The following is a 22,257-nucleotide window of genomic DNA, read 5'->3' on the forward strand; positions in this document are numbered from 1 at the left end:
TCTACGGTATCAGACTCACCCAGGCCTAAACGATGCTGGAAGGCTGGATCGAAATTTCAGTGAAACCATGATGCGAATGCGAGTCACGTTGGCTGGCGAAAGCTGCGGGTAGACGACTGTCCGTCCTCGAACTTGGTGTGCCGATCATTTGTTGATATTGACCAGACCGGAGACGTGACGCTTGGATACAACTGGGACAAAACAAACTTTGTCTCACAATCAGGTATAATAAGTTCCCAATCTATAGTTTTATCTGAGGGTATAACGCGAAACGTGTATCAGTACAGCCATTTCACAGTCTCGTCGGACTCACGAACCGAACTTTTTTGACGTTTCAACGTCGTCGAGTGAGATGAGCTTTTTGGTCCGAGGAAGTAAATGGGAATAATATTTTGGAATAAACAAGAGTTTATTCCTATCCCGTTGTCTTCTTTTTTATTCATTTACGACCGACGTGAGACGCGTAAAATAAAAGGGGAATAAAAGGCAGCGAGGAAAAAACAGCACGATCTTGTATATATATCAGAGAACTTTTGACATTCCTGGTAGATACTAAAATTTTCAATTCCGATGCTCTTGAATTTTCGTGTCGCTAAAATTTAGGACCTGAGATCATAAGAATTTGGTATTTTCGAAATGTTTCTATCAATACCGTAATTTGTATATTTCGAAAACTTTGAGGGTCATGAGAATTTGAATTCTCAGATAAATGTCGACGATTTCTGAGAAATTGGAGGACTCAAAAACGTCCATGCAAAAATACCGAATATTTATTTAAATTCCAACGAAAAGTGAGTCTGTCCTCTTTGCCGTTCTTGACAGTCACCGCTTTGTAATCTCTGCAATCCAGTACTTCGTTGGTTAAATATTTGCACGCCCACACACATCAGTCTGTTGTCACTCGACCTCCCTGCCGCTTTCATGGTGTTGTTTCGTGCCATAGGCGGCAGCGTGCAGCCGACAGGATCATCAGTTGTGTATATAACAGATATAATCTCGGTTTGCTTAAAGGTGTCAGGTCCGATCCATCCACTTTTCTCCGTGACACGCACATACGAATATCATATCAGAGCTAAAATTAATCAGTAAACAAAAACACACCGTCCATACTTTTTGATCAACAGGCTGCCTGCAGCTTCTGAAGTCAATTTTCAAGTATGATTTAAACTTGATTCAGGTATAGGAATTCGTTCGAATTTTACGGAATAACTAAAAGTCACGTTATAACTGTCAAAAGACTTGTTGAAGTTCGGTAAGGTAAACTATGAGCTTGCGTAAAGTGATTTAAAGAAACGCGAAGCGGTGATAAACAATTTGAATTAATTTGAGGTTTTTGTAAAGTAACTTGAAACAGTCTCAAACATTTATGAAATCCCCTGAAACAGATTGTCAAAACGCATAATAAAGTGACTCGGAAGCATCCTTGAAGGAAATAATCAAATCCAAATAAGTGGTGAACGAGGCAAAAGCACCTTGGACACTTGGGATATGTTCCAGTTCACTGATCTACCACTGTTAAAAATGCGCTCATCTTTGCTATAGCGGCATTGTAGCAATTTAAAGTTGATTCTACAAGGATAAGGCTGTAATGTTGCTGCAACGTGAGGAAACGTTTTCAGAAAAGTGTCTGCGGTATAAGAATGAGAGTGATGTTGCGTAGCCAATGCGGTGACTATAACCCTCGGGGGAAATGAAGAGCCAGGGAATTTATATGAAGGGTAGAAATTGCATTTGTAAGATACTTATCGAACAAAGCCGATCGACTTATCAATCGGAAGTTCTCTCGACTATCCGCCAACGACTAGTGCAAGATTTTTTCACTCCGTAAAGGCGATTAACCCCGAGAAAATGTTGATAAATTGCCAATTCTCATGTGTACACCAACATCCACGGATTGATTGGAAGGAATGGTAATTTGCCGAGTGAAATATAGCCTTTCGAGGTAAAATTAAAGATACGTTATTCTATAAATTTGATTTACTTTTGCAGTCCTTTGATCTTTCGGTCATTCAATTTTTGATCCTTCATTCAACTGTTGGAGTAACGATACGGTTAAGAGGTATGTGAACCCAGACGAGAGTGTGATTGAAACCCATTCTTGTCTAGCAAGTTCCGCCACGAACGACAAAGTTGAATATCAAATCGAACGGTGGGTGTAAAATATCTAAGCACCTTGTAACAAGGTGGTACGTGAAATAGAAAGCTTCAAGCTGCAGTAGCGAAACCTAACGACTTTGCCCTGAAGGCAACTAGAAAACGTTCCATAAAATACCGTCGGGAAATCCTACCCCTGAATGCTTACAGATACCGGGATAAGTGAGAGTCTTTTCGCTTTAAGGATGATCATGCATCCTGCGCCTTGCCGCGAAGCCTTGATATTAACACCTCATATATCATTCAGTTTACACTCTGCGCAGTGCAGCTGACAGGGAGGTTACGCTATGTGTACATGTATATTATACTCCTATACATATACGCGGTGTGGCTAATGCCATGCAAATATTCGTGGGTTATTTGCACGCGTGCCGTGTACACAACCTCCACATATATCATACACCTATATAAGTACACACAGTCTGCCTAATTTCCCGCAGTCGCTAACGAGGGTGTCTCTCCTATCTTCTTATCTCAAACCCAGAATCTTCCACCTTCGAAAATTCAACCTCGCAACAGCGATCAAGTAAAATGAGAGACTGGGAAGAGTAAAAGCAATTACGAGCAAAAATCCTGGGACAATTAAGACGGCAATTACCGGTTACACTTGAATCAATTTTCACAGTGAGATATTATCATAGTATACCATTAATTTTTAAGAGTAATCCACAAACCTTGCATCTTCGTTGCAACGGACAATCTGAACACGTTGAAGCAAACGTTTTCAGTCTGGAGTTGGCAACGCATTTATGGTTCGGCTCCGAGTCCACCGTTCATGCGGTTCATACTTTGGTAATGATCGTAAATTCCGAGCTCATTGGGCAATGTTTCAAGGTTCAACGCGTTACAGAGGCACTGCACCAGCACCGAACACACACGACCACTTTGCTTCAACCGCGTATAACGTAGGTACATCCTACCAACCCTCTATCGATTGACATAAATTACTTCTCAACTATCTCCCGGCCGAAGGTATTCTGTGCAAAATTAGAGACATGTGAAATTCAGAAGGTATGTGAAATCGATGACGGTGCACCGTTATTCACACGGTGTGAAACTCCGAGTTATCTCGCCAGTCGTGATATACGTAACCTCGCGAGTTCTCGACTCTATGCGGTTCCAGCTCGTGAAGGTATAAAATACCGTGAAGTAAAGAAAACCTGCCCCACCTTTAAAAAATTTCATATTTGGGGACGACCGAAATCGGAATAAGAATTCAAAATCGACATCTCCCAACGCTGTTTAGCTTACTTCGTGACGTTTTGATCACGTATAAAACTTTTCATGGATACTAAACAATGTTCAGGGTTTCACTCGAGTGACATTTCAAACACATAAGCAGTCATTCAACACTTTTGCAAATTTTAATGAGCTGTATGATCACCGTGATAAAATACGAAAATTGTGTTGCGGGTTTGTAAATATCACTTTTGCGTTCCCTCGTCATTCGATCAAGATCAAGATCGTCACATGTGAGCTGCTTGGTTAGTCCATCGAGGCCTGAATCTTCACACGGATTCTGATATCATTCACTGAATAAAATTTCGCAATGAATGTTACATCGGCCGGAAGATCCTCGAGACATCGGATCGGAAATCACACGACGACTCTGCGGTCTGCAGTCACGTGATGAACTGAACAATTCAACCGGTGGTCACCGAAGCGGCGATTGCCGGTTGATACAATTTGTCGAGTCGTCGATGACCTCGGCGTTAAACCAATGCCAACGTGTGTTTCCTGTTTTTCAGTGTTTGCTACACTCGTCATGTGCAGAACGGTAGTTGATTGAGTTTAGGCACTTGGTAGTGATTCGGGTATTGATAACGCTCGTTGATACAGTGAGTATAATGTACCCGTGACCTGAGTTTAGGTCAACGCTTACCGGACACACGATGCTTTACTTTTGTCTGTATATGTTCGTGATAAATAGGCCGCTGTGAATTATGCGTAAGCATATTAGCGGCGATCCTGTTTCCGCATCATTGTCTACGAATATTCATGCACGTTGTGTCATACCGGTACGCGTAAACGGCAATTGTTATGCAATCGATTTTGGTCAAATATATGGTCAGAGTAACGTTGGTCGACGGTGATAACTTTTTTTTACACTTTTTGCACCGTTTCTTTATCGATTCTCTGTCTTTGGCATATCTTGGACGTAAACGAAACCGGCTCAAAATCAATCCTGAAGATTTTTAGTTACTACATCACGTACGGTTTGTTAAATAAATGGTAAACGTGTTTTTTATCAGTGACTTGAGATTTGACTTGGGGTTAAACAAGAGAAAGAAAATATAAATACGGAATGCAAAAATTCACATCCTGTGTCTGTTTGAATTATTCTGAAAGTCCGATTGCGAAATTCTTGAAATTAACGTTAAAAATATCTAGATCTTAACCAACGAGATTTTTCAAAGTAAATTCTGATTAAGTTTCGGTTTAAAATCACGTCATTAGTACGTACCTATGTACCTACACATTATTCGATGAGAAAAGTTTTAACGAATCGTGACAGCAAAATTTAACTATCGAATAAAGATAAGAGTACGCAAATAAGTCCTCGGCCGTTCGTAATTAGGGTGAAATGAACGAGTCGTTAAAAAGCTTTCGGAAAGAATAAATAAAGAGAAAGAAGTAAGAGAGAAAAAAAAAAGTTTCCGTTGAATCGAGATGAAAATCTCCAGCATCCAAATTACAAACTCAGGGTGATCTTAACCCCTGGCAGGCGAACAGCTGCCAATCAGCAGTAAGCTTACCAAAAGTTTGAGAAATAATTCGGAAATCAAATCAACCCTTCGAACAAAAAAGTTTCACGGGGCTCAGGCTGCTTCATTCACGCTCCCCAGGCGTAAGGCAGGTAACAACTTTTTTGGTTTTCCCAATTTCCCCTTCTTTCTTTCTTTCCTCCACTTCCCTCAACCCTTCATCCAATATTGAATCCATTGACTCTGGAACACAGCTTCTGAAAAACTTTGGCGACACTCTTAGTATAGGAATGTTTCATCCGAACACGATAATTGATTCTGGTTATTTAATCCGTGGTTAAACAAACTCATCTTCGACACTCGCAGATTGGTTTCATCAAGTGACAAGTTGTTGGCTATAAATTTAGATCGCAATTTTACCGGGACATCCGGATTTATTTACTCCCGCTGCGATGCATTTTCAATTCACTTTCATCCGCAGATTTACAGCACACATCTATATCGCATCTGCCCGTATATCCACTTGACAATATTCATCCGTTAATTGAATTTCACTGTATCTACCCTGCAGCTGCAGCGTCCGTCTAGATTCTATTTAGACTGATTGCTACAAGGAGTTTTTATCATCACGAAACTCGGTACACAGGTCTGACAGATATAAAGGATAGAGAAAACGTCGTTCCAATTCCACGGAGCAATTACATCTGTGATCATTGGCAGTATGCTGATTTTTGTTTTTTGTTTTTTTTTTTCACTCTTCATCCGTACAATATCGTTTTGTACCTCGGGATGTTTTGCTTTCTCTGAAGATAAAGCTTGATTCGATCTTATAAATTCAGTAACAATTCCTTGTGAGATTTCGACTAGTCATGGGGGGGAAAAAATAAGACAAGTTAGTTAAAATACCTGCACGGTGCTTTCACGCTATTAGAAAACTTTGCCGAAGCAACGTCGAAACGCGGAAGTTGGTTTCTGTTATTTTTACGACTTCCTGTCACCCTTCACCGCCCCCAGGAATAATATATGAGTGTATACTGACGTCGTCCGCTACCGGAATTTGAAATTGATTTGCCAGCAACGCGGTGATAAAAATGATATAGGTATAATGTCGTTGTGAAACAGCATCCTGTTAGGCCCTGACGTAGAAAATAAAACAACGAAGAAAGAAAGAGGAAAATTGAGGTAAAAACGAAGCTCGGATAATAAAAATAATAAATCCCTCACCTCCCACAATATTCCGGCACGAATAATTTGAGGACGATGTAGGGATGATCCTGCAGGTTACTGCATCTTATCTCGTTAAGCACTTGTCAACTTGAACCGACAGCCACGCAGCCACAGCTTCCGGTGAAGCAGGGTGATTAATTAAACCACAGAATGAGGAATAGCTGTCATTAAGGGAATTTCTGGTCAAGTAGCAAAGCTGCTTAATGGATTATAACAAATTTCGTATCCGCCTTTTTACCCGGAACTCGAGTTTCGCAACCATTTGGAAACTTCATTTGGTCGGGTTTCAGGAATTCTCAAAATACGTTTTTGTACTTGGGCGATATTCGAAATAGTAAAATTTCACTCATTTCATTCACGTGACTTTGAAATATGAAGCACGTTAATGCGTGCTAGTTACGATATAATGATACCATCAAATTTTCAAAGTCTTCTGTATTCCCTTAGAAAACCTTTGACTAATATTTCAGACCTTGGCAGTCTGGGAATTTGATAACATTGTGATGCCTTCAAAGAATCTCAGGTGATTTTGGAAACGTTGAAAAAATGGTGATCAAGAAATTACACTGTTCGCGATTCTGTGAGCTTTTTCAAAAATATTCAAAATCCTTTTGAAATTTAGTCGGAATCTCAATAACGAAGATTATTTTTAGAGAATTTCAAGAGAGTACGAAGCAAATTTGTTCGAGGACTTGAAAAATTTTTGTAAGCATACTCTTCGACGATGTTGAAAAACGTTTGCTGAATCCTCTGCATGAGAATCCTTAAGGGTGTTTCGACTTTGGTTACGTTACTTTTGTGTTTCTAAATGCTTATCGGTAAAACCATTAACAGGGGTATCCCGCGAAAGTGTTTGAGGGCAAACGTACACTATACACACAGGCACACGCAGTCGTGTATTTCGAGATTATCAAAACCACGACTCTACCGCGATAAGGGATAAAGGAGGTTTGTTTGGGCCAAGGGTCACATAAACTTCCAATTCTAATCCTTCGAAAATTCTCATCCCATAAAATAGCTATCATTTTAGTCCAAGTAAAATAGAAATTAACGATATCATTATAATCCCAGAAAATTGATCAAATTTTTGCATCGAAGTTGGAACTTGGACTAGTTTAAAATAATTCGTGAAATAAAAATCAATAATATTCGACACAGGTATAACTTATTGAAAAACATAGACAGGTTTCTTCGAATATTTGAAAAAATCATATGCAGCGCATGAAGAATAACATTGTAAATTTACTTAGATCTGTAGAACTGTAGAAAAAAAAAAAACTAGTTTAATACGGGATGATTTTTTTTTTATAACGGAGAGTTGTAATGAAACCATTTAACTGAATTGACTTTTTTACGTCTCCTCGAATGAAAATTTTCCTCGCCCCTCCCCCTGATTATCATAATTTAACCTAACCATTCTGAGAAAAACCTCTTGGATTTTATTCTGTCTAAAAATCGTCGCTGAGTTTCACTCTTTGACTTTCTACGAAGAAAAAAAACATCGTGCTCGGTGGAATAAAATGAAAAATACTACTAGTGAAATAAAATTGATGCATCGCTGCTTTGATGTTGATAAACTTTAATGAGGGTTGGAATTTCAGCGCAAACGCCGTTCTTCTGTTAATAAATAATATCCGGAGAGCCCATGCTCCGAATTCAATAACATGGAATGAAAATGATTCTAGAAAATACAGAGTGACAAACTTTGTAATTGCCGTGGACAAGCCACCTCGCTAAATCTTGTCGCTGAACAAAAAGCCTGGCCAAAAATTTTCAGGCATAAAACTTTGCTGAATTCATGAGCGTTTTCCCCATTCGCATGCTTATGTTTGGCAACTGAAAGAGGACAGTCGCTGTATAGCTTTCGGAATAAGAACGAAAGCTTGGGTCGAAAGGTCAGGCCACTCTCGGCCAGTGATTACTTCTCCTGAATAGAGGGTTGATATTTCACGTGGGTACATGAACTCGACTTAACCGGTCTGTTCACAGCCCTTCATCATGTATCAATTAATCAAACTGAGGACAGATTGATAACCCTGTCGGCTACGCATCCTCCGGAGAGCGTTTGATGAATTGTTTAATTCTACCGGATGGCGACGGAAACTTCCGGCTGGAATATTAATCGCAGTCAAGAAAAGGAACGGAATAAATAAGGGATCGGGATTCGATTAGGCCGGTCAGAATTTCCACGGGTTGAAAAATGGGCATAAGCGATAAAGGGGGGAAAAAAATTATTATACTCGATTGAGTGAAAATAACAATGAAGGATGCGGATATCCAAATTCATTGGAATAAGGAATATTGAAAAATGTACGGTAGGCGCAAAGCTTCGTCTAGTATGTATATTCGAGGGTGGGATGATATCTCGAACATTCTAGAAAAGGGTTTGTGTCTTGGCTACGTGAAGTGTCGGTAACGGAATCTGTACCCAGAACCTACTGTATATAGCAAGTTTATCGACATATCTCCTTTGTATGTCTACTACCATACAATTTTCACTATCTCTGTCACTTATCTTCTGCTAACACTAGCATCTAAACTTACTTTACACAGCCAGTTCTGAATACAGATTCCTTTACCGACACTTCATTTAGCGAAGACACGAATCCTTTTCTAGAATATTCGAGATATCCCCCCACTCTCGTAATACTTACGGTATAATTCGCGTAAATTTTGCATCTTTCGAAAAAGTAAATTTCTGATACATAATCATTCGATTATTATTCTTTCATAGTTTTTCTGTTTTTAATACGAAGTGCTTTCTTTTTGAAATTCGCCTTTTCACGTCATATTTATCATCGTGAACATCGATGAAGATACTGCGCTCGAAGTTTCTCGAACATTCTCACTGAACAGTGTCGGCAAACGTGTGATATAAAATTACAAAGTATAACACACGCAGTGAAGCGTCGGACACGACTCGTGTACGTAAAAACTCAGGCAAAACGCGATGCAGAGGCAACGAGAAAGTTTTAACGTAAAATTATTATTATGAAGTTTTAAACTAGCTTGTTAAAAACTGTCCTTTTTGCAACCTAATACATTATCAACCTTGCAGGAGTAGGTTTATCACAAAGAGTAGTAATCATTTCGAAAGGTCGTTTCTACATCATTTCCCAGATCAAGTTGCCTGAACTTTTTTCCCCTTGAATCGATCATATTTCTTATCAATTCTTATTCATTTGTATCATAATTGAGTGAATACATATCTGACTAATACCCAAGGGGATGCAATCCTCTTTGTCCATCCTTAAAGAATAACCATCCGATCGATTGGTGAAAAAATATAATTATTTTCGCAAACGAAACATCGATTCCATTTACTCCCTAAGTATACAAAACCATCATTGCGAAGCAATTATTTTCACAATTTATTCATGTACAAAATGTAAAATTTCTTCAGAAATAATTAAGGATTTACACGACTAGAAGAATCTTATTCCTTTTACGATTCAATCTTAATTTTTTTTTTCTAAAAAAAAAATTGGAAACTACTTGTTTTTACGCCCCGGAATTTTTTCTTCGACTTTCGGGGTTCTTTGATCCGCATACAACGAATAATACAAAAAATATCGCCGTTGCAAAGATTCTCGAATCTTTGAACGAAATTGTTTTCTGCAAAGCAAGAAGATGAAAAAATAAGTAAATTCAATGTTGTAATTATCTGACGATGATGGTGGAGTAAAAAATTGCGAAACCAAATAAACAGCAAAATACGATTTCGCTGTTCGGCCAAATTATTTTTCCAAGTGAAAACGACGGGCTATTTTCGCTGGACGGATCTTTTTCTCCTGGAAAACGAATCCTCGTCCCATTTCGTGTTCGCGTGTTCGCATTTTCGTTTTCGTCCGCGGTTTCGCCATCACGACGGGCTTCATGGGGAACATAGAGATAGATGCCAGTGGTGGTATGGATTTTTCGAACCGCCAGAAAGATAAGAGAATCGAAAGCCGGCAATGTCGCAGCCGTTTCGACCGACAGGCGTGGTGGTCCAAGCCCAGCTGCAATACCATTTTTTTAATTCAATACGAATCTTTGGATTCCCAGCAATCGTTCGATTTGAAATCTATAATAGTTTGTCTTTAAAATCGGTTAAGGATTTACAGAAAAAAAATAGAAATCGTTGAAAGCTTGAAGAAAATCGTAGTAGAATGACGATAAAAAAAAATGAAAATACATAGATGAGACAGTTTTTCAGACACGATAGATTAAATTAACAATCCTCACATTATATTTCTATATATTAAACGTGTAACGATTCATTATTTCGTCAATTACTAAACTTCGTATTTACTCCATCGACTTAGTGATACGTGCCCCGAAAACTTTCTGGTTGAAGAAAAAAAAAGAATAAAAAAATAACAAATTGCATTCAAGGTACCGTGATGAATTTAATATAATAAAATAATGAAGTGAAAACTTTCTCATTCCTCGTCAGAGATCCTTTTCTTCTTGACTATAATCTAGCGTCAGAATAACGACCCGCTGAATAAAAATTGTGTCTGAAAGTAGAGAAATTTATATAAAGCACGATGCCCTCGGGTTAAAAAATTCATGAGGATATCACGAGCTTAGATAAGCCAGCTATTACTCTTTCGTTCGTTATCGTAAGAATTAGTGAAGAGAAAAGGAGGAGAGAAAGGAAGTGTTGATGTTCAAAAAGAGGAGACGGACTCCTTGGCTTGCAGAATTGGCAAAGTGGCGGGTACCGAGAGGGGCAGGTATTCTTTACAATTTACGAGATGAAAAGCTCATTTCAAACTTGAGGAAAATTTTAGTATACATATACATACATATATATGTGTGTGTATGTGTGTGTGTGTGTGTGTGTGTACGTTGTATACATTCTTCTTGTGAAAAGTTCTCCAAGCGTGAGGTCACAGGGCACGGTTAAGGTTAGGTGTCTACTTTATATTCAAAAATATACCCCTGATACTAAACACTCTTTCATCCCTTGTCTTCCTCAATGTCTGCTGCAGAAACGTAACCCTCTGAAAAATTTGCCAACAAACTTGGCACAGCTAGAAAAAATTTTCTTTCACCATTCCGTCGCTGAAAAATCATTTGAGGAATTATTTGTTACGCCCAAATACATCATCGTATTGAAGAAAAAAATTTTAAACTTATTAAAATTGTTAGCAATCAAAGTCGTTCAAAATCTTGCGAAGTATTTTGCGGGTCTACAAGACTTTTAAAATAATCTTGATCGCGGATACCGTGAATGATTTTAATACCTTCGGCAGTTTTAAACAAGTGATATTATCGGCGGTAACCGAGCAAAGAGAGGTTTGAAGAAACGGGTATATTAGAGAAGAATTTCAAACCAGATGGCATAGCGAAAGAGTAGAGGACATCCATCACAGGCGTGCTTCATCATCTTGCTGAGAGTGACGCGAGCCAAAACGTGATGCACATAAGATTGGAGAACTTTACTTGTTCAACACTATAAATATATGCGATGTTCAGAGGCGGAGTTTTAGAAGGCAGATATTTTCCCTGCGGCAAGGAGATGCAAGGAAATGAAATTCCTAGGATGCGGAACGCGCGTGGCCGTAATAGTGCAAAGGTCGATTCGTGTGAGATTTCAAATCGGTCAAAGTACCAAACATATCACGGCGCAGACACCTTCGTGATGAAAAAATTTAATTATAACAATGCTGATATGAACCAGCAGAGGTATTCAGAAGTATGTGTTTCCAACGTTACAAAATTTTTATTAATTTCGTCTCGAGTGCCACGAAGACTAGTGAAAAATTACCGGTCAGACCAAAACAAGTATGATAGAAAAAAAAACTTATGGTCGGGGCGCGTTTTTATTTTTCTCACTAGCTTAATTCTCTTTGATCACTTGTGTAATTTTAAGCTTAAAAGGGGAATGCGAATTGGACGTAGCTGTGTGGAAATGAAGTAATTTCATTTTATCTAAAGGTTGGAAAAAGCGGTGGAACATCTCGTCACGGACCTTTAAAATAAAAAAAAAAAATAAAAAATTAGAAATACCGTTACAGATAAAAATCAACTAATGTTACGTATAGAAACGGGGTTGCGAAAATGATCGGTCTTCCTAAACCATTTCAATCCTGCAACAGCGTTCAATGACAGATGGAAAAGATACGCATCTCAGGCACCTGCGAATTCATGATGATCCATCACAGAACTTGAAGTAGAAATTTGCGAGAATTACTGTGAATCCCTGAAGGTGAACCCTGAAGGTGAACCCTGGGCTGTAAAAAGAAAAATATCTACCACGGTGGCCCATGAAAGAGTCGCATGATAGTGAAAATATCGTTCCATAATTCACAAAAAACGAATGTCGATCAGCCTAGTAAAATCTACTCCCGGTTTACTCGTTCCGTAATACAAACTTTGATCAGAACCATGAAATTTTTCAAGAACTTATTGTCAGCACTAACACTATACCCATAACCGTTCCACCTTGGTACATCAGTTTGAAATCCATTCAGCAGCGTTACTCGAATCAGGGTATTTTCGACGCTTTACTTCCCATTGATCAATACCAATCCCGAGTTGGTGATGAAACATTTCATACGCGTCCACCGGACGTTAAAGGAGACCGTTCATCGTTCAAATTCCAAATTGCAGAGGATAGCATCATTCCTCTTGCTCGTTTCTCCATAAATATATCCTCGGAAATCTTCCCGGTTACGTTTACGGCCAAATGACGTCCCAGAGTTGGCGCAGTGTTGCATTGATCCGAAAATTCGACGCTTAGCTGTATCCGTCAGTCAAGATAGTCTCTCGATTCGTTTCATTTCGTAGAAAGCTGAGCACCGGAGCGAAAGGTGATAATCGACATCAATCATTGCACACCGTTCAATAACTGCAATAATAATCTACGAACAGTAAAAACTCTATCGCAAAATTTATCCCAGTCATGATTCCTCGAGTTTCAGAGTATAGATTTTACATTAAAATCCTACGCGGGTATCAAGACGAAAATTTTCTCTCCGAGAATTGTATTGTATCAAAGGACGCGTTGAACCCAAACATCGGCCTGACCAATCGCTAATCGTTACGGTGCCGAGCCTCGAGAGCCGGGCGAATTACGGTGAGCCCACACAAAGTCAAATCCGAGGGTGGAAGGTACAGTCAAAGTCGTATCTAAGGTGAGGGGGGGTTGGCAAACCGGGGGAATCGCCCAGGGCGGCAAAAACGAAGAAAGCGAGTTGGCCGAATGCGAACACATTTGACCAAGATATTTTACTTGACGATTGCATGTAAGAAAATTTTTTTTTCTCAACATATTCGCTTCACATGTTCCTGGAGGTTCTTTCATGAAATTGTTCATCTTTCATCATTGATGAATGAACAGAGTTGAGAAAACGAGTTCTCTTGGGATGAATAATGTGTCGTTTGCTTATCAACCCCTGACAGATTTTGACAGAATTTTTGTGTAGCTTGATTTTTTATTCGAATAAATCACATTGAAGAGAATCTTTTTTTTTCTCTCTCTTCATAAGTCGTGCAGTTTTTCAAAACATATTTTTATGAAAATGCTGGAAAATTTTGCATATTCAATTCGTTTCTGAATCGTCACGCAGTGAATGTTCATTTCCAAATGTACGATTTCTATCCGTTAACCCTCGGAGTGTACAACTATTTTTTCGATCATGTGAGATCCAGTGTTTTTTTTTCACGGTCTACCAGTTAAGAACTACTTACTCGTCCCATCAACGTGAAAAAATTCTTCGATATTCCTCAAATATTGTAAAATCAATCCGCCGTAGTTCAAATGTCTCTTCGGAAATATTAAATGATGGAAAAATATTCCTGCAAAATTGTCGTTTCTATGAAAAAAGGAAATTATCTGAAACAATAGTAGTTTTTAAAATTTTTCAGACTTTGGGTGAAAATTTGAAAGAAATTTGCGTAAAATAGCGATAAAGTCGAAACTTGAGAACAAGATCCGATACATCCTGTGTGTTCTCCGAAGTTGAAAGATACTATAATTCACAAACGAGGAATTACAGAAATCGATTTTCACCGAGTAATTCGATTTTTCTCATTCGCAATATTACAAATCATTTTTCGCCAGATATTCTTGCCATTTTTCATTTGTCTTTCTTATTCGAGCCTTTGCCACCTGAGTATTTACCGCAGCATCTACGGTCCATGAAATATCTCAGATTATTTAATCTACGATATTTCTTTCTCATGTATATGCTTACATACTAAAAATAAATATCATATGAGATTTCAAATATTTGCCGTTCGTGAAACAATCAATTCCAGTACTATTATCGCAACGTCTGCTTTTCTGAAGTACCCGAATGAATTTCCAGATCTTAACAGAAAAAATCGAGTTGGCAAATGGAATAAATTGGTATAAGAGGGAGGCAGTCTTAGGTCTTGCCCCCCCCTTTAAAACATCCTAGATCCGGCGCTGGGATACAAGTCAGGGGTATGAGACTCTGCGCCAAAACCAAGCTGACATTGATTTTCCACCGCAGAGGATATCGGCCAGTAAACTACGAGGCAAATCAGAATTCAAACACCAACGTCAACACGAACTCCAAGTCTACAACGGACCGTGGCCTTCGAGCAGATAGGTGGGTAGGTAGGTACCATGGAGGCCAAAGATAACGAGAACTATCTCATATGGGGTTTCAACTAAAGACACTTGCACCAAAAAACGATGGATAGTGATTCAACATGTCACCAGAACCGCTCCAATAGCAATCAAGGTTCAATCTGATTGGCGCTTTCCTTTAAATATGAAACCTTTGCTACAGCAACGCCATCTTAATTGTACTCGGGTGCGGGTAAAAAATCAGAAAAACTAAAAATTAGAATGGTCAGAAATCCGAACATAAATATATCGAAAAGTCGCAATCACGAAAGAACGAAGTGGTGAATCTTCAGTATGCCAGAAATAATGGAAATAGAATATAAAAGTATCGAAATTTGAAGTCATACAATTTAGAATACACAATTGGTGAAAATTCCGAAAGGCCATTAGCAGAATGAGGCAAACAAAAACAAATAACCTTCGGATCGATCGTAAAGTAGAATTTTCATCTATTCGAATGCATAAGTGCGAAGGATCAAGAATCAGAACGGTTAGAACTCCGAGTAGTAATCTCATACAAGGCTTGGAATACAGAATTGCAGCATGTCGGAATCGTCGGAATGAAGAATCGCAATATATCGGAAGAGTCGATAACTCATATCGTATTAGAAGCCAAGAAATATAAGTTTACGATATCAAAAGTCGTATTCAATCTTTTAATGAGACAAAAATATTGCAGATAAAAAGATACGCCCGATGCAACTAAAAATTTCTTTGATTCTGTATAAAAAACATTTTGCAAGTCAAAATAGATTAGTCGGTTACTTTCGGAATACCGATCTTTCCGAATTGTACGATTCTGAATAACGACCCTTCTACGTTCCGGATATCTGTTTTCCGCCGTTTCTGGATGATCAAGTTCCAACTTTTATTTTTATAATATTTGTACATTTGAAAATACGAAGCTTTCTACAAATTCGTTCTCTGAAACATTGACTCTGTACATTATTAAATTCTGCATCTCTGAATTCTCGGATTAACGTTTTCCGAAGCAAGTGGGTTCGGATAGTAATAAAAACTCTACTAAATACATTTTAGGTAAGCTGCAGCTTTTTATCGGGTACCATTTGGGACTTAAAATTTCTGATAGCATCTGTTCTGTCATACTTGTTAATCGAGTTTATTGAATTCGGAATCCTGGCCATTTTGACTTTCGGTTTTTCTGATTTCTTACCCCCACCCCTCAACCAGACTACCAGAACTTTATCCTGAGGGTGCATTTCGTGGTCTGACCCACAGGGCTGAAGGGAGAACTCTCATCGGATTTCCACAAACTTTTCCCCAGTTGTTATTAGACGCGGTAAGCAGAGCTGAGGGCTTTCAGTAAACTCGTCTGCAGCAGCTCTCATCGAGTAACTCAAAACATACACCATAGAACTGGTTCTTCGCGTAACGCTCTGCAGACTAGCAAATTAATTACGAGATTATGTAGGAGGTGAACAGTTGTAATATGGGATATGGAGAGGTTGGCTTCTATGGTACTTTGAATGGTGGAATGGTGAGTCTGCTTGACACCCGGCGAAGTATTAATACGAGAAGAGGAATCAGAGAAGCGGAAATTTTGGTAATTGACTACGTTTCTGGCGAGCCCTTTGCACGAAGTTATCCAGTTTACAACTTCCTGAAAATGTGTCACGGCATAACGAGGTGGATTCTTGATCTCTAGTCGGATTGTTTCAGTGAACACGTTAACTTCGACTTCATCATTTCTTCGAATTAACACTGCGTTCAGTTTAATTCCTCTGTATCTCTCATTTCCTGGCACTGAAATATGGGATATTCAAGAGCACCGGATGATCCCTGCAACACTTCCGGAAAGAGAATTGAAGTTCGTGCAGCTTGACTATCCACCTGGATTAATCTGTAGGTCAGATTGATGCGGTCTACCTATAAGTCCAGAGTCAAGATTTGCTCAAGACAATGCACACAAGTTATACGACTGAGCTTTGTAACGATCGTAAAATCCCACGAAGTCATTCCGTTTAACACCATGAATAGATGAATAGGCAGTAGTAGTTTCGTTACGTAATTATTTCATGTAACAAAGGGAATTCGAATGAAATCCTCGAGTCCATTTTGTGTGAAATAAACTCATTTTTACAAAATAGTCAGTGATCTGAGTCAGTTGTACGGTATGTAGCTGGATATAGATTTTTGCAATTTTATGATTTTTCAATGGTTCCAGCTGTTGCATCGTTTTGATATTTGAGGGCGGACTGAATTTTAATTGATGAGTGAAATTGGTCAAGTTATGAAAGCTGTGAGCGACGAAAAGACGTGAAAGATAGGTACTGGAAAGCCTGTACGGTATGTCAGACAAGTGGAGAAGAGACAAGGGCGCTTTGCGTCAGTTATAGTTGGAAAATTTAATCAACTCTCGTGAGTCGTAAACTGACAAGCTCAAAGGAAGGAAGTATTTTATTTAGCGACGATAATAATAACAATCCCGTAATATCGTCGCTCGCACTTTGAATGAAACGTTTATACCTAGTCAAGCTGCTACCGAATTTAACTACCGAGAATCGCAACGCATAAAATACCATAGTTGACGATTAAAAATAATTAAAACATTCAGGCACAGAATCGTAGGATAGGTCTGAAGTGCTGATTAACAATACTTAACAATAAGGGACGCTACGTAATACCTGCTTTAATTTGAAGCTTGTGCGACACGCAGGATTGTAAGTTTCTTGATACATGTATAGATTTTCGTAATTAGGATATTTGACATTCAAACCATGCAGCAGGTTAGTCTAATTGATTGCAATTTATTACAATCAAAACTCATAGCCATTTATTCTCGCTCGATAATTGACGTGTCAATTCGCATGACAGCAAAATCGAGCTCAATTTGTTCACACACTGTGCGTCAAATAATTCGGTAAAATTTAAACCAGGTCATGTCAACTGTGACAGACGGCTGAATGCAAACCTCGAGGCAGTGCATATTCAATATTTCGATTCCAAACGAGAAACCAAGCAGAACGCAACCCATGAAGTCGATTTTTTACCGACCGCTTCACCAGTGATCACGCAAAAATGGAGAAAATAGGCGAAATCCGTTGTTGAATAACCGTAACCACCAAATTCCATGGTCTGTGCTTCCGTTCATTGGACTGACACAAAATTCAAATTCTACTAGAGAATAAAAACTGTTCGAAACGTGCAAAACGATATAAACTCGGGAACATTAACAAGGAACCCTGGATACGTTGACCACTCCAACTCCGATCGAGTTCACATAAATTGCAGTGTCATGTTTCATTATCGAATAGAAACATTCCAGCGTTGGTTCCGTTCAAATCCATCAAGCGCATCAAGAAATCATCCCCTTTAGTGCCCAGCTTTGGGAGTTGTTCTCACCTCTCTAAACCGTTTATTAAAAAATATGAACGAGATGAAAATGGAGGGTCGACCAAACTACGGTTCCTCGTGAGTCAACGATTCCTTTCAAACATTTGCGCAACAGGAGGTAAGCTGTACCAGCCAAGCGGAAGTAACCCTGATAGTAACGCCAAGGGAGAACAGGGTCAATCCGGAACTTTGGAGGATGCGAGTTGACTGGAACAGGGGTTGCACTTCCCTTGGGCTTTTCAGCACAAGTGATTCAGGTACGTCGGGTGGTGATTTGCCGTGTAATTTGTGACCCAAGTGGTTGTGACTATGCAGCTTTAGGCGCTGTATGCCGGATACTACAACCCCTGCACCTCGGGGCAACAGGAAGCGGCGTCGGCTCTGGGCCTCATGGGAGGCTGAGGACCGTATATTTGTGGCCATGGTAATCCGTGCCGAGCAAATTACCGGCCTGGTTACCTACCTCGCGCACATTTCCTATCTCGTAAACTATCCCTCACTCCAAATCACACCTGCCATGCTGGTGGGGATGCTTTTGAGCCCAAGGAACCTCCTTTTAGTTGAGGTCAGGCGAATCGATGTCGAACACAACAGCAACAGCGACGTCAGCATGGCTCGGAATTGCCCTTAGATAGTAGCTAGCGAACCGAAATGTTGGAAAAGTCTGACTCATTATTTTGATGAGATCATATTTGATCTGGAAATCTTCTGAATTAGTTTAATATATGGATGATGAGCTCGACTAAATGCTCAAAGTTGAGATTTTTGTTTTGGCGATAAGCTTTTGCTTCGAGTGAAACTTCTTGTCTTCGTGAATGTTGTTGATCAAGGTTGTGAATATTTACTTCTAGTTAGGTCAGAGATTACTTGGTTATAATAAATTGAAGTTTAATTTATGATTGATTAATGGACTGATTAAACTGATTAAACGGAACATATTTCATTGCTAGATGTCTCCTGTTCGACTGGGAAAATTAGTACGTTCATGGGAACTCGTTACAGGGCATGAAGCGTAGGTCGCGTTTCGATTTTGAAAAATCTTCTCTGTTTAACCCTTCACAAAAATGAAGAGACACATTATGGCTCTTTGAATATTAAAGTCAAAACGATGGTTTCATAGATATTGCAGTTCAAAGTGGCGTTGTTCGATGTATCGAAGTACATCAGAGTTTCTGTAAACTTGTTTTCCAATAACTATTCTTCAAATCGCCGACAAACGTTACAGGAATGGCTCGGAAGGTCATCGTTCGCTGACCGTGTCTGTTTTCATATTTCACTTCAACCGAAATTGATTACGTCGATAACAGTTCAGGCTAAATTAGATTGGGCTAGGTTGAATTAAATTACGTAAGGGTCAGAATGTATTTGCGGTAATGCTATTAAACCCTTGATTATCTCCAATTCAAAAGCAACACTTCTACCGTCTCGTGCATTGTACTTAAAAATTTCAGAACCAAATATCTTCGTAACCCTTTTTTCGCCAGAACAGTAATCACCGGCAGTAAGCAATTCCTCGGCATCAGATATCGCGATTATACTTCGCTTTGACTTATAATTCTCACCTTTATATCCCAGGGATTCCCCTCCAAGCCCAAAACAAACTTCTCAAAATTCTCGCTCCTCTCAATTCTAGTGTCGGTCCGACTGACGGAGGATTTCTGTTCCTTGGCCCTGCGAGTCTTCCTCGATTTTTTCTCTCCTTTTTTTCATCTCTAACCCAGCCTCACCCCTCCTCCCACCCTCGTGACGTAGAGATCACAGTCGGAACACTTTCGCTGATACCAGCGGCTGACCTCATCAAAGATTCATTCCGGTTGATGCCGCTCAAATTCGTCGAGCCGGATTTATTCCCCGACTTTTTACGCTTCCTGAACCTTCTACCGGGACCCACAGTGGCAGTAAAGTTGACCGTTTAGACGGCGGCTAGCTTTGACTTTTATCACAACTTTTTTTTCACTTTCATCTTCTGCACTGGATCGTTGTCGAATTGGTATCTCATCATTAACTGCATCTTAATTCATCCTAGACTGATCATCCACCGATTAATAGTGAGCTTTCGATTCTCAAGATCATCAAGAGTGTGAAACTGTACCCGAAGTTTTTTTTTTTTTTTTTTTGAGGAAATTTAATGGATTGAAATTAAAGGAAAAAGCCACTAACTCCGCACGGCTTTCTGATAGACATTCATTGGTACACGATGAAAATGGATGGAATAATGGCGTAAGTCTAACGCCACATTTGTGGCGAGAAGGAACATTAAGCCTCAGAGCTTAGTTTGATCGAGGAAATTGTAACGGCACAATGAGCGAACCGAAATATGCTAATTAGAGGGCCATAACTCGGTTACAGTACGCATTAACAGACAATGTCTGGTTTGGCCTTAATTGCCCGTTTCATTGTCAAACACAATGTTTCCAACCGCATAAAATTGCTCGTCTTACGTCAGCCGTACCATTTTTCACGTTGGTTTAAAAGCTCGCTTTTAATTTACGGCAGTTGCAAAAATTCATCGGATTCTTTCGCAAATTCAGGTATCTATTTTCTCTCTTCCTACAGTTGAAGGAAATGAATACGGGAGAAAAATATCAACGCAGGCACACACGCACTCGCTGCCAGTGTCATAAATCTTTCACAGTTGTTACCTAATCCGATAGCTTTGATGAAAACGTGAAACTTTTACGAAATTCGATTCCCAGTTACGATGAAAAAACAATCGATTTCCGCTTTCGGTTTATTCTTTTCGGTTAGATTTCATCTTCCTCTTTACTCTCTCACAGCTTACAATCATCGTTTTCAGTAGTCCAAGATCGAAGAAGACAGTGAGTAGTCAGATTCAATAAGGCTTTGCAAGTTCCTTTGAAACTTGTTTCGAACAAAGTTCACCGCTCCAAAAGCGCTCGGAACTATGAAGTATGATCAGATAATACTACATCATTACAGCACAATTTTTGAAACGCTATGAAATTTTCCAACCAGATTCGTAACACACATCAAAGGACTATGTGGCGAAATTTTATCCTCGATGATTGAAAACAGCTGATTGCGATAGCTTCTTCCGAGTTTGAACCGAGAGAATTCGAAGAGAGAAAACGGAAAATACTCGATGACCTCGTACATTTTACTTGAAAAGATTCCCGGTCACCACTACACCCAGCTTAATTGGACCTCCGTGTACCTCTGGGAGAAGCGAGGTTCGACCGAAGCGCGCTCGGAGGATTGGAAAAGGGGTGATGAAAGCGGAAGAAAATACTTGGAGCCGTAAGTCTCAGAGCACTCGGGGTTGAGTCCCACCGGTAAAGAAGGACAGGGTTACAGATTCGCTAATTTGTTCGCTTTGAACTTGCGCCGAACAAATTATGCATCATTCAACACCTTCTCTCTTTCGAATGAGTCGCTGTGAAATCGCCTTGATCCTTCTCGACGCGATAATGTTGCCTCTCAGTTTCGAAATCTTCCCATGCGAGCCTGAATCGCTAGACACAATGAACACCCAGACAACAACGCGTCACTTGCTATTGATTCGAAAATGATGCGTGCAGATTTGAAGTAGCTAAAGAATCAGGCAACTCGGATAAAAAATCCTCTGGTTTGGGTACACTCGATGTTTTTCGAACAAACATGCTTTAGAGATTAATCACTTTTCTGCGGATCCTCAACGAGTTGGAGAAGCATATTTCTTGGTTTCATTGAAAGCACGCAGTGTGATATCCTCGGTGAACAATGAATTTCTTTCATTTAGCTGGCTCCAGCTTTTGTGGTTCGATATCAATTTCCCCGTAATTGGAAGTAAACATTAACTACCACCACGTCGATGTAGGTGAGAGGCTTCGGTTGAACTGGATTAAATGAGAACAAAACTGCAGGATCATTTCTGAAAAGAAACCGATCGGAATGCAGTGGCTATATACTTCCACGAAATAAGAGTATAACTATATCTTAGTGAAAAGAATCTTCCTTGGTAAAAAGCGAAGGAAATCCGCGACTCGATCTCGGAATCAAGAATCGAACCTGACGACGAATGAAAGAGGAAATAGTTCGTACTTTTCTTGCATAAGTGAACAAGGAAGTCCCTCCGGCGTTGTCGTGACTAAAAAATAACCGTTGATCATAACCAAATCATGCAATCAGTGGTTCAGTTCAGCGTCGAAGAATAACGGAGATTCTCTCAGAATCCTAGGTACGTTCAGCGTGGGAAAAGTGAAGAAGTAAAAGGTTTACCCTCCACGA

At 39.5% G+C, this 22,257-nt stretch overlaps 1 protein-coding gene across 4 annotated transcripts in view; it reads right to left on the bottom strand.

The window, feature by feature from the left end:
• LOC124213844 (Octopamine beta2 receptor) overlaps positions 1-22,257 on the bottom strand; it is a 171,754-nt gene that overhangs the window by 119,593 nt on the left and 29,904 nt on the right. For 2 of the 4 annotated variants that reach the window (XM_046615529.2, XM_046615528.2), the window contains exon 2: positions 20-191. The exons of the other annotated variants lie outside the window; for them this stretch is intronic. The gene's annotated coding sequence lies outside the window, so the exon portion shown is untranslated. The remainder of the gene's footprint in view (positions 1-19; positions 192-22,257) is intronic. 4 annotated transcript variants of the gene reach the window in all.

The sequence above is a fragment of the Neodiprion pinetum genome, chromosome 3 (genome assembly GCF_021155775.2).
Source record: "Neodiprion pinetum isolate iyNeoPine1 chromosome 3, iyNeoPine1.2, whole genome shotgun sequence".
Lineage (NCBI taxonomy): Eukaryota > Metazoa > Arthropoda > Insecta > Hymenoptera > Diprionidae > Neodiprion > Neodiprion pinetum.